Genomic DNA, 13,751 nt, shown 5'->3' on the forward strand with positions numbered 1-13,751 from the left:
TATCACGATCTCTTTCAATCATTTTGGCCGCCTTTCCTTCCAGTTCTCTGCTGCCAGTGACTGGAACGAATTGCAAAAATCGCTGAAGTTGGAGACTTTTATTTCCCTCACCAACTTTAAACATCAACTATCTGAGCAGCTAACCGATCGCTGCAGCTGTACATAGTCCACCCATTCTACCTACCTCACCCCATACTGTCTTTATTTTATTTACTTTTCTGCTCTTTTGCACACCAGTATCTCTACTTGCACATCATCATCTGCTCATGTATCACTCCAGTGTTAATCTGCTAAATTGTAATTATTCGCTCCTATGGACTATTTATTGCCTACCTCCTCATGCCTTTTGCACACACTGTATATAGACTTTCTTTTTTCTACTGTGTCATTGACTTGTTTATTGTGTTATTGGCTTGTTTATTGTTTACTCCATGTGTAACTCTGTGTTGTTGTCTGTGTCACAATGCTTTGCTTTATCTTGGCCAGGTCACAGTTGCAAATGAGAACTTGTTCTCAACTAGCCTAACTAGTTAAATAAAGGTAAAATAAAATAATGGCAGGAATGGAGGAGGTCTTTATCCTAATAAGATTGCTAAGGCGAACACCGCCATGTTTAGTTTTGCCCAACCTAGGTCGAGGCACAGACACAGTCTCAATGGGTATGGCTGAGCTGACTACACTGGCTGTGCTATTGGCAGACTCCACTAAGCTGGCAGGTTGACTAACAGCCTGCTGCCTGGCCTGCACCCTATTTCATTGTGGAGCTAGAGGAGTTAGAGCCCTATCTATGTTGGTAGATAAGATGAGAGCACCCCTCCAGCTAGGATGGAGTCCGTCACTCCTCAGCAGGTCAGGCTTGGTCCTGTTTGTGGGTGAGTCCCAGAAAGAGGGCCAATTATCTACAAATTCTATCTTTTGGGAGGGGCAGAAAACAGTTTTCAACCAGCGATTGAGTGCTGAGACTCTGCTGTAGAGCTCGTCACTCCCCCTAACTGGGAGGGGGCCAGAGACAATTACTCGATGCCGACACATCTTTCTAGCTGATTTACACGCTGAAGCTATGTTGCACTTGGTGACCTCTGACTGTTTCATCCTAACATCGTTGGTGCCGACGTGGATAACAATATCTCTATACTCTCTACACTCGCCCGATTTAGCTTTAGCCAGCACCATCTTTAGATTAGCCTTAACGTCGGTAGCCCTGCCCCCTGGTAAACAGTGTATGATCGCTGGGTGATTCGTTTTAAGTCTAATACTGCGGGTAATGGAGTCGCCAATGACTAGGGTTTTCAATTTGTCAGAGCTAATGGTTGGAGCCTTCGGCGTCTCAGACCCCGTAGCGGGAGGAGTAGAGACAAGAGAAGACTCAGCCTCAGACTCGCTACATAATGGGGAGAACCGGTTGAAAGTTTCTGTCGGCTGAATGAGCGACACCAGTTGAGCATTCCTACAGCATTTCCCTCCAGAAGCCATGAGAAAGTTGTCCGGCTGCGGGGACTGTGCGGGGGGGTTTATACTAACGTTACTGTCTGTACTTACTGGTGGCACAGACGCTGTTTCTTCCTTTCCTACACTGAAATTACCCTTGCCTAACGATTGCATCTGAAGCTGGGCTTGTAGCACAGCTATCCTCGCAGTAAGGCGATCGTTCTCCTGTATATTATGAGTACAGCGACTGCAATTAGAAGACATCATGTTAATGTTACTACTTAGCTTCGGCTGTTGAAGGTGCTGACGAACCATGTCCAGATAAAGCGTCCGGAGTGAAAAAGTTGAATGAGGGAAAAAAGTTGCGATGGAAAAACTAAAAATATAAACGGTAATTAAAAAGAAAAAAAAAAGAAAATGTAAAGTTGTCAGCTAGCAAAGTAAAGTTGGCAGCAAAACGCACAGCAACAAAACGCACAGCAACACGTCTGCAAATTCAACATGGGAGGAAATATTGGACGGAAGAGGTCCATGGGCACAGCCAGGAGAATATCGCGGCCCTCGTGAAGAGCTGGAGGCAGCTAAAGCCGAGAGGTGGTGGTATGAGGAGGCAGCACGGAAGCGAGGCTGGAAACCTGTGAGTCAAGCCCAAACATTTCTTGGGGGGGGGGGGGGCTACAAGGGAGTGTGGCGAAGTCAGGTAGGAGACCTGCGCCAACTCCCCGAGCTTACCGTGGAGAGCGAGAGTAAGGGCAGACACCGTGTTATGCGGTAGAGCGCACGGTGTCTCCTGTACGTGTGCATAGCCCGGTGCGGGTTATTCCACCTCCCCGCACTGGCAGGGCTAGATTGAGTATTGAGCCGGATGTCATGAAGCCGGCCCAACGCATCTGGCCACCAGTGCGTCTCCTCGGGCCGGCATGCATGGCACCAGCCTTACGCATGGTGTCCCCGGTTCGCATACACAGCCCAGTGCGGGTTATTCCACCTCCCCGCACTGGTCGGGCGACGGGGAGCATACAACCAGGTAAGGTTGGGCAGGCTCAGTGCTCAAGGGAGCCAGTACGCCTGCATGGTCTGGTATATCCGGCGCCACGTCCCCGCCCCAGCCCAGTACCACCAGTGCCGGCACCACGCACCAAGCCTCCTGTGCGTCTCCAGAGCCGTGTTCCTCCTCCACGCACTAGCCCTATGGTGCGTGTCTGCTGCCCATTACCACCAGTGCCTACACCACGCACTAAGCCTCCTGTGCGCCTCCAGAGTCCTGTGCGTCCTGTTGCTGCTCCCCGCACTAGCCTGAAGGTGCGTGTCCTTAGCCCGGTACCTCCAGTTCCGGCCACGCACCAGGCCTACAGTGCGCCTCAGCCGGCCAGAGTCTGCCGTCTGCCCAGCGGCGCCTGAACTGCCCGTCTGCCCAACGGCGCCTGAACTGCCCGTCTGCCCAACGCCGTCTGAGCTGTCCGTCTGCCAAGCGCCGCATGAACTGCCCGTCTGTACTGAGCCTTCATAGCCGCCCGTCTGTACTGAGCCTGCAAAGCCGTCCGTCTGTACTGAGCCTTCAAAGCAGCCCGTCTGTCATGAGCCTTCAGAGCCATCTGCCAGACAGGAGCCGCTAGAGCCTTCCGCCAGACAGTAGCAGCCAGAGCCGCCAGCCAGCCATGAGCAGCCAGAGCCGCCAGCCAGCCATGAGCAGCCAGAGCCGCCAGCCAGCCATGAGCAACCAGAGCCGCCAGCCAGCCATGAGCAGCCAGAGCCGCCAGCCAGCCATGAGCAGCCAGAGCCGCCAGCCAGCCATGAGCAGCCAGAGCCGCCAGCCAGCCATGAGCAGCCAGAGCCGCCAGCCAGCCATGAGCAGCAAGAGCCGCCAGCCAGCCATGAGCAGCCAGAGCCGCCAGCCAGCCATGAGCAGCCAGAGCCAGCCAGCAAGAATCCGCCAGAGCCAGCCAGCCAGGATCCGCCAGAACCAGCCAGCCAGGATCCGCCAGAGCCAGCCAGCCAGGATCCGCCAGAGCCAGCCAGCCAGGATCCGCCAGAACCAGCCAGCCAGGATCCGCCAGAGCCAGCCAGCCAGGATCCGCCAGAGCCAGCCAGCCAGGATCCGCCAGAGCCAGCCAGCCAGGATCCGCCAGAGCCAGCCAGCCAGGTTCCGCCAGAGCCAGCCAGCCAGGATCCGCCAGCCAGTCCGGTGCTGCCCCTCAGTCCGGAGCTGCCCCTCAGTCCGGAGCTGCCCCTCAGTCCGGAGCTGCCCCTCAGTCCGGAGCTGCCCCTCAGTCCGGAGCTGCCCCTCAGTCCGGTGTTGCCCCTCATTCCGGTGTTGCCCCTTAGTCCGGTGCTGCCCCTTAATCCAGCGGGGTTAATTTGGAGGGTGGCCATTTGGAGGAGGCTACGGAAGCGGGGATTGACTATGGTGGGGTGGGGACCACGTCCGGAGCCGCCACCGTGGACAGATGCCCACCCAGACCCTCCCCTTGAAGTTCAGTTATGCGGCCAGAGTCCGCATCTTGGGGGGGGGGGGGGGGGGGGGGGTACTGTCACGTTCCTGACCTTATTTTCCTTTGTTTAACTTTGTTTAGTTGGTCAGGACGTGAGCTGGGTGGGTAGTCTATGTTATGTGTTTCTATGTGGGGTTAAATGTGTTGCCTCATATGGTTCTCAATTAGAGGCAGGTGTTTGACGTTTCCTCTGATTGAGAACCATATTAAGGTAGGCTGTTCTCACTGTTTGTTTGTGGGTGATTGTTCCTGTGTCTGTGTCCGTTGCACCACACGGGACTGTTTCGTTTGTTCATTCGTTTGGCTAGTCTTTCCTGTTCGTGCGTTCTTCGTGTCTATATGTAAGTTCTTATGTTCAGGTCAGTCTACGTCGTTGGTTTGTTATTTTGTTAATTATCAAGTGTAGTTTGTGTCAGTGTTCGTCTTGTCAAATAAATTCATTATGTCTACATTCAACGCTGCATTTTGGTCCGACCCATCATCCGAGGAGGAGGCATTAGACAGCCGTTACACACACAAGTCATTGCAGAGGACAATACATCAGCACAAGCTACTCTGTCTGATGGAAGACTATAGGGAGGAAAAATTGAGTAAGGCATAAAAAATTGACAAAAGAGAAGAGGGCATGAGAAGACCTCACCAACCATTTTCGATAACCTTTCATTTCTTATCTGGCTGTATCCACATGATGTGGCTGGTGTGTGTTGTGGGAGGAGACAATAGGAGACAGGTAAAATGACAAGGCATATGAGGAGAACAAACGATTGGCAGGAAGAGAGATTGACTTAGACCTCACTAGCCACCCCTTTCCTAACCGTTCCATTTCCCTACTTTCAAAATTATGTGTATGGTGTGTCTTAGAAGTTGGGCTTACTAACAGTGATGTTCAGATGCACCAGTTAACCCTGCTGTGGAAAACAATGGTATGCTGTGCAACGAACAGGCAGATGCCACACAACATGCCTAAATCAATTCTTGTGGGAGCACTGCTGTTAACACTGCCTGAAGGAGTACCTGGAGATGATGAGCTCCCTCAACACCACAACATTATAACACAGACAGGTGACTGAGTATATCACTGTATAGACTGCTATATGAATGTGCTCTGTAAGTAGAGGTTATCACGATGGCATATTCTCTCAAAGCAAACCAGGGAGAAAAGTTCAAAACCAACCCATTTTGCAGTTCACCATGCGTTGCTTTGTAAACGTCTAATGACTTCAAGATATTTAATGAGAGTATTGACATCTGATCATTGAAATAAAGATTGTGAGTATTTGTTGGTTAGGCAATATAACCTAGAACAAACATAATAGCTAAAGTGAGTATTATTGTGTAAAACAAATGTAACCGCTTCAAAGTAAACATTCAATGTATTTATTACAAAGTCCTCAAAAGCACAGTTATAGTTTACTAGGCCCACCTCCTTGCTAAGACAACAACACACACGCCAATCCCTCCCAGCGTGCTTCCATGTAGATCATTTAGGTTCAGGTGTAAGTTTCATGTTGGACTGTACAAATGAATATGATTTATTATTGGAGAATACCAGAACAACATTTCAAACACATGAGATTCACAATTGTCAGTCAATATGTGTTCCTCTGGTTACATTTCAAGAGAACCCATATGAGAGGAAATAACAAAAAAAAGCATAAACTTTTCAAACTTTTTTTTGTTCCAACAATCACTAAGTTCTCTTTTCTAAGGTTGAAAAAAATATATATGTTGTCTTACCATAGGCACATTCGACCTGAAGACAGGTTACAGTTTATTTTAAATTTGAGCTTTTCGGAATCAAGGAACACTGAGCTGGACTTGGGTTTTGGGTAATCCAGATGTAGAGGATAGACCAGGCCAAAGAGAGTGAGAAAAGCATCTGGCCAGGATTCGAAGCTGTGCATCACCACTCTATCTTGACCACACGCAACAAAAAGTATGGTGCCACCACATTAGAGTTGGGCACAGACTTAACCTTCAATTCCATCCAACAGAATGGCATACATAAAGTACAGGTTACACAAAACACTTTTCTTTAACTAGCTAGCTACCTTTACTGTGGGGCAGCAGGTTAGCTGTATCTAGCTAGCCTGAACCTCACATATCATATTCGCTTATATAAAAATACCAACATACAGTACAGCAAGTTAGCTTTCTACATACCATTAGAACAAAAACGTCTCCTGTCCCGTGTGTTGTTGTTTGCTAGCAATGGCAAAGTAATCGTAAATGAGCAGGTACAATGGAAGTAATCGCGACGCTGCAGATGAACCCTGAAAATCCTTAGCAGGAAGCAAGTAACGTTAGCTAATGATCCTCTAGCCACTACATTGCGTTACATATCTGGGCTAGGAATTTTGTCATGCAATTATATGTTAACAAAATTCTGTAAATTTCAAAGTAAAAACATATTACTTAAATGAGGCTATTTTTTTTTGCAAAGTCAGCTGGACGAAAACCTGTAAGTCATATTAGATAAATAAGTTGTAAGTTAAAGACACATTAAAAAGTTGCTCCTCTCCATGTGTGTGTGTGTTTTGTGTGTGTCCGTGTGTGTGTGCATCCGTATCAATCCATCTGTCACATTCGTCGTAACATTTAAGTGAGGAGGACCAAGGCGCAGCGTGATAACAATACATTCTTCTTTAATGAAGATGAAAACGAAACGAACACTACAAAAACTAATCAAAACAACAAACAGACGAACGTGAAGCTATACAAACAATAAGTGCAGACACTGGCAACTTACACAGACAATCACCCACAACCTACCTAATGACTATGGCTGCCTAAATATGGCTCCCAATCAGAGACAACGATAGACAGCTGTCTCTAATTGAGAACCAATCTAGGCAACCATAGACTTACATAAACACCTACAATGAACACAACCCCATGAACTCTACAAACACCCCCTAGACAAAACAAAAACACACAAACATCCCCCATGTCACACCCTGACCTAACTAAAATAATAAAGAAAACAAAGATAACTAAGGCCAGGGCGTGACACCATCCAATCTCTTAACAGACCAATCTCGTGAGAAGTGCTGTGGGAGCTCAATTAGTGAAGCAAGCAGCAAATTACTGTATTTTTCCTCCTCTCCCCTCACCATTTTGTTTCCTCTCAGTGCAGATTTCCCCCACAGTGAGGACCAAACAAACACAGTAAACAGAGGGGTCGGCTACACACACACACACACACTAACACACACACACACACACACACACACACACACACACACACACACACACACACACACACACACACACACACACACAACCACCACCAGACAAACAGAGAGAATGACCTTGTGACCTCCTCCGTCCACAGTGTAGAGACGTGGGGAACCGTCTACGTCTGATTGGACCCTTTGACCAATGAAGGCGAAAACCAAGGGAGCCAATTAAAGAGCAGTAACAGCCCTTGTGCCCTCCTCCTCCCCCAAAAGGCCCTTCCACAGTCATCCACATCCACAGTGACGCCTCAAAATCCTATCAATGTCAGAGGCAATCACATTCAAGCTAATGGACTAAATATTGCATTATGTCTGTTGAATATTAACTTTTTATGGCTGCAGGGGCAGTATTGAGTAGCTCTGTTTAAGGTGCCCATTTCAAACGGCCTCGTACTCAATTCTTGCTCGTACAATATGCATATTATTGTTATTATTGGATAGAAAACACTCTCTAGTTTCTATAGCCGTTTGAATTATGTCTCTGAGTGGAACAGAACTCATTCTACAGCACTTTTCCTGATATGGAGTGAGATTTCAGAAATGTTGGCCTCTGGTCCCAGGTCAGTTTTAAAGTCCCTGTAAATCCTATGAGGATACAAACACTGCCCACGCCTTCCTCTAGATGTCAGTAAGAGGTGACAATTTGAATGGAGTCGATTGCGCAATCAGGGCCTGTATAAAAGGCCAAAGACCGGATGTACCGTTCTTTTCCTGCTGCGCCTGACGCACGATGGACGTTGGATCTGCTCTCTTTCCAAGCTTGGGTTTAGCCACTTATATATCGCCGGTCATGTTTTTACTCGTTATAGGTGTTAAAAACATCATAAGGTAGTTAATTTAAACCGTTTTATAGCAATTTATATCCGTTTAGTGCGATTTTGAGGCAATTCTTGGTGATGCACTTTGAAGCGCCGGGCACGTTTCCAGTACCGGTCGAACGTTAGTGGGCATTTCGACGGACAAGAGGACATCTTTCGACCAAAAGAAGATTAGACCCAAGAAAGGATACATTGCCCAAGATTCTGATGGAAGATCACCTCATAGTAAGAAATATTTAAGATGATAAATCGTTGTTCTGTCGAAAAATGTTAAACGCATATTCCGCCATTTTCTTTGGTATAGCTTCGCTTGGCGAACCCTGTATTGCACAGTAAGGATAATTTTAGAAATGTAATTCAGCGATTGCATTAAGAACTAATTTGTCTTTCGATAGCTGTCCAACTTATATTTTTTTAGTCAAGTTTATGAATAGTTAATCATGAGACAAGATCACTGTCAAATATGGCGCCCGACATTTTCAGGCTAGTTTTGCTAGTATTGTCATTGTATAACCACGTTTTTTTGTGGCTAAATATGCACATTTTCGAACAAACTCTATATGTATGTTGTAATATGATGTTACAGGAGTGTCATCGGAAGAATTCTGAGAAGGTTAGTGAAAAAATTAATATATTTTGGCGATGATTACGTTATCGCTCTCTTTGGCTTGAATCAATGCTCTGGTAACGTTTGCACATGTGGTATGCTAATATAACGATTTATTGTGTTTTCGCTGTAAAACACTTAGAACATCTGAAATATTGTCTGAATTCACAAGATCTGTGTCTTTCCATTGCTGTGAGCTGTGTATTTTTAAGAAATGTTTTATGATTAGTAATTAGGTAATACACGTTGCTCTCTGTATTTATTCTAGTCGAGTTGTGATGGTGGGTGCAATTGTAAACTATGATTTATACCTGAAATATGCACATTTTTCTAACAAAACCTATCCTATACAATAAATATGTTATCAGACTGTCATCTGATGAGGTTTTTTCTTGGTTAGTGGCTATCAATATCTTTATTTGGCCGAATTGGTGATAGCTACTGGTGGAGAGAAAAAATGGTGGACAAAGAAAAATGGTGTCTTTTGCTAACGTGGTTAGCTAATAGATTTACATATTTTGTCTTCCCTGTAAAACATTTAAAAAATCTGAAATGGTGGCTTTATTCACAAGATCTGTATCTTTCATTTGGTGTCTTGGACATGTGATTTAATGATATTTAGATGCTACTATTTAATTGTGACGCTATGCTAGCGATGCTAATCAGTGTGGGGGGGGTGGGGGGATGGTGTCATAGGTGTACCGACCTCGGGCTTGCAGCCATAAGAGTTAACAGCATAATTTCCAATATGGCTCAATGATTGGACACCAATATTGGATCTGCTAGCAGCTAGCAGTGGATTAGCTCAGCTAGCAATGGATTGGCTGGGAATCCTTACACTTTTGACCAATGTAGTAGTAAACATCAATAATACAAGGATTAAGTTAGAGCTGTAATTTTTTTAAATGTATTTAAAATGTATTTAACTAGGCAAGTTAAGAACAAAGTCAGTTAAGAACAAATTCTTATTTTACAATGATGACCTACCCCAGCCAAACCATCCCCTAGCCCGGACGACACTGGGCCAATTGTGCACCCGCCCTATGGGACTCCCGATCACGGCTGGTTGTGATAGAGCCTGGGATCGAACCAGGGTCTGTAGTGACACCTCTATCACTAGACCGCTGCGCCACGCGGGAGGAGATCCAAACACCAACATTTTCCATTAATTCCTTTAGCTTGTGTTTCTTTGAGGGCTGAAACTGTGTTTGCTTGGAATGCTACCATTCAAATTGTCCTCTCATTCAGTATTTTAGATGGAGTGTACAAGGACTGAAGTACAATATCACCAACATCTGCATATTTCTCTGTCTATCAGTCTTGATGTATCAGTCAGCAGTGAATTCAGGCGAGGCCGCTGTACAGAAAACAAAATCATCTATGTATAATGCACAGGAATCCGTCTGCATAACTAACGCCATCACCAGAAACAAAGCACAATCACAATCCTGCTTGTATGACAGTTAGTCAAGGTGAACATGACTCAGAGGTGGACGGAAAACCTTTATGTCAGCTCATAAGCAGTCATAAGAACAAACACATGTCTACACAATGTGAATAACAACTCTCCAAATACAGCAGGTCGTTCATCAAGGATTAGCATCATACAGTGTCTTTGGAAAGTATTCAGACCACTTTACTTTTGACACATTTTGTTTTGTTACAGCCTTATTCTAAAATAGATGAAATAAAAATAATTCCTCAGCAATCTACAAACAATACCCCATAATGACAAAGCGAAAACAGGTATATTTATTAAACATAAAAAACAGAAATACCTTATTTCCATAAGAATTCAAACCCTTTGCTATGAGACTCGAAATTGAGCTCAGGTCCATCCTGTTCCATTGATCATCCTTGGGATTTTCCTACAACTTGATTGGAGTCCACCTGTGGTAAATTCAATTGATTGGACATGATATGGAAAGGCACACACCTGTCTATATAAGGTCCCACAGTTGACAGTGCATGCCAGAGCAAAAACCAAGCCATGAGGTCAAAGGAATTGTCTGTGGAGCGCTGTAGAGTTTGGAACCACCAAGACTCTTCCTAGAGCTGGCCGCCCGGCCAAACCGAGCACTCGAAGGAGAAGGGCCCTGGTAGGGAGGTGACCAAGATCCCAATGGTCAGAGCTCTAGAGTTCCTCTGTGGAGATGGGAGAAACTTCCAGAAGGACAACCATCTCTGTAGCACTCCACCAATCAGGCCTTTATGGTAGAGTGGCCAGACAGAAGCCACTCCTCTCTAAAAGGCACATGACAGCCCACTTGGAGTTTGCCAAAAGGCCCCTAAAGACTCTCAGACCATGAGAAACAAGATTCTCTGGTCTGATGAAACCAAGATTAAACTCTTTGGCCTGAATGCCAAGTGTCACGTCTGGAGGAAACCTGGCACCATCCCTACGGTGAAGCATGGTGGTGGCAGCTTCATGCTGTGAGGATGTTTTTCAGCGTCACGCACTGTCAGACTTGTCAAGATCGAGGCAAAGATGAATGGAGAAAAGTACAGAGAGATCATTGATGTGACCTCAGACTGGGGCAAAGGTTCAACCTTCCAACAGGACAACAACCCACAGCACACAACAAAGACAACGCAGGAGTGGATTCGGGACAAGTCTCATAATGTCTTTGAGTGGCCCAGCCAGAGCCCGGATTTGAACCCGATTGAACATCTCTGAAGAGACATGAAAATAGCTGTGCAGCAACGCTCCACATCCAACCTGACAGAGCTTGAGAGGATCTGCAGAGAAGAATGGGAGAAATTACAGGTGTGCCAAGCTTGTAGCATCATATCCAAAAATACTATAATCGCTGCCAAAAGCGCTTCAACAAAGTAAAGGGTCTGAATACTTATGTAAATGTCATATTTTCTTTTTTTCTTTTTAATAAATGATCAAACATTTCTAAAAACCTGTTTCAGCTTTGCCATTATGGGATATTGTGTGTAGATTGATGAGGGAAAAAACGATTTAATACATTTTACAAGAAGGTTGTAACCTATCAAAATGTGGAAAAAGTCAAGGGGTCTGAATACTTTCCGAAGGCACTGTAGGTATTGTCCACCTTTTCTCCTTATATTAGGTTTCCATGGCAATGAGGGGGGAAGGCACATGAAAAGAGTAAACTACAAAAACAAGAATAAGAACTGTGGTGGAAAAAATAAGTGCTCTTTGAAACCTGTCGCCTTATATCGCATTTTGTGAGTTTCCTAATTGTACTCTAATGGATGTGTATTTCTGCTAAAAGGGTCTTTGAGTGACATTGTAGAGACCTGAAGAATGCTGTTTGAAGTTGGACCAATGAAAAGAAGGCAACGGGAATGGCGGGAAGGAAGAAATGGAGCAGGAGAAAAGGAGAAGGCTCAATTTGATGATGAGAATTGTTGTTCTCGTTCAGGGATTCTCTACCTTTGGGTAACTCTTTATCCTTTGATGAGCAGAGTTTGGTGTGTGTGGTTGCGCATTTGTACTTGTATGTGTGTGTACATATACACTGCTCAAAAAAATAAAGGGAACACTTAAACAACACAATGTAACTCCAAGTCAATCACACTTCTGTGAAATCAAACTGTCCACTTAGGAAGCAACACTGATTGACAATAAATTTCACATGCTGTTGTGCAAATGGAATAGACAAAAGGTGGAAATTATAGGCAATTAGCAAGACACCCCCAATAAAGGAGTGATTCTGCAGGTGGTGACCACAGACCACTTCTCAGTTCCTATGCTTCCTGGCTGATGTTTTGGTCACTTTTGAATGCTGGCGGTGCTTTCACTCTAGTGGTAGCACGAGACGGAGTCTACAACCCACACAAGTGGCTCAGGTAGTGCAGCTCATCCAGGATGGCACATCAATGCGAGCTGTGGCAAGAAGGTTTGCTGTGTCTGTCAGCGTAGTGTCCAGAGCATGGAGGTGCTACCAGGAGACAGACCAGTACATCAGGAGACATGGAGGAGGCCGTAGGAAGGCAACAACCCAGCATCAGGACCGCTACCTCCGCCTTTGAGCAGGAGGAGCAATGCCAGAGCCCTGCAAAATGACCTCCAGCAGGCCACAAATGTGCATGTGTCAGCATATGGTCTCACAAGGGCTCTGAGGATCTCATTTCGGTACCTAATGGCAGTCAGGCTACCTCTGGCGAGCACATGGAGGGCTGTGCGGCCCCACAAAGAAATGCCACCCCACACCATGACTGACCCACCACCAAACCGGTCATGCTGGAGGATGTTGCAGGCAGCAGAATGTTCTCCACGGCGTCTCCAGACTCTGTCACGTCTGTCACATGTGCTCATGTGCTCAGTGTGAACCTGCTTTCATCTGTGAAGAGCACAGGGCGCCAGTGGCGAATTTGCCAATCTTGGTGTTCTCTGGCAAATGCCAAACGTCCTGCACGGTGTTGGGCTGTAAGCACAACCCCCACCTGTGGACGTCGGGCCCTCATACCACCTTCATGGAGTCTGTTTCTGACCATTTGAGCAGACACATGCACATTTGTGGCCTGCTGGAGGTCATTTTGCAGGGCTCTGGCAGTGCTCCTCCTTGCACAAAGGCGGAGGTAGCGGTCCTGCTGCTGGGTTGTTGCCCTCCTACGGCCTCCTCCATGTCTCCTGATGTACTGGCCTGTCTCCTGGTAGCGCCTCCATGCTCTGGACACTACGCTGACAGACACAGCAAACCTTCTTGCCACAGCTCGCATTGATGTGCCATCCTGGATGAGCTGCACTACCTGAGCCACTTGTGTGGGTTGTAGACTCCGTCTCATGCTACCACTAGAGTGAGAGCACCGCCAGCATTCAAAAGTGACCAAAACATCAGCCAGGAAGCATAGGAACTGAGAAGTGGTCTGTGGTCACCACCTGCAGAATCACTCCTTTATTGGGGGTGTCTTGCTAATTGCCTATAATTTCCACCTTTTGTCTATTCCATTTGCACAACAGCATGTGAAATTTATTGTCAATCAGTGTTGCTTCCTAAGTGGACAGTTTGATTTCACAGAAGTGTGATTGACTTGGAGTTACATTGTGTTGTTTAAGTGTTCCCTTTATTTTTTTGAGCAGTGTATAAAGATGTGCTTATCAGTCTGTCACTAACTAGAGCATTGATTTTATTCACTTTCGCTCGCTTTCATTCCAACATTCATCAAACAAAACCAAAATATGCCACGATTC

The sequence above is a fragment of the Salvelinus namaycush genome, chromosome 36 (assembly GCF_016432855.1).
Source record: "Salvelinus namaycush isolate Seneca chromosome 36, SaNama_1.0, whole genome shotgun sequence".
In the NCBI taxonomy this organism is placed as follows: domain Eukaryota; kingdom Metazoa; phylum Chordata; class Actinopteri; order Salmoniformes; family Salmonidae; genus Salvelinus; species Salvelinus namaycush.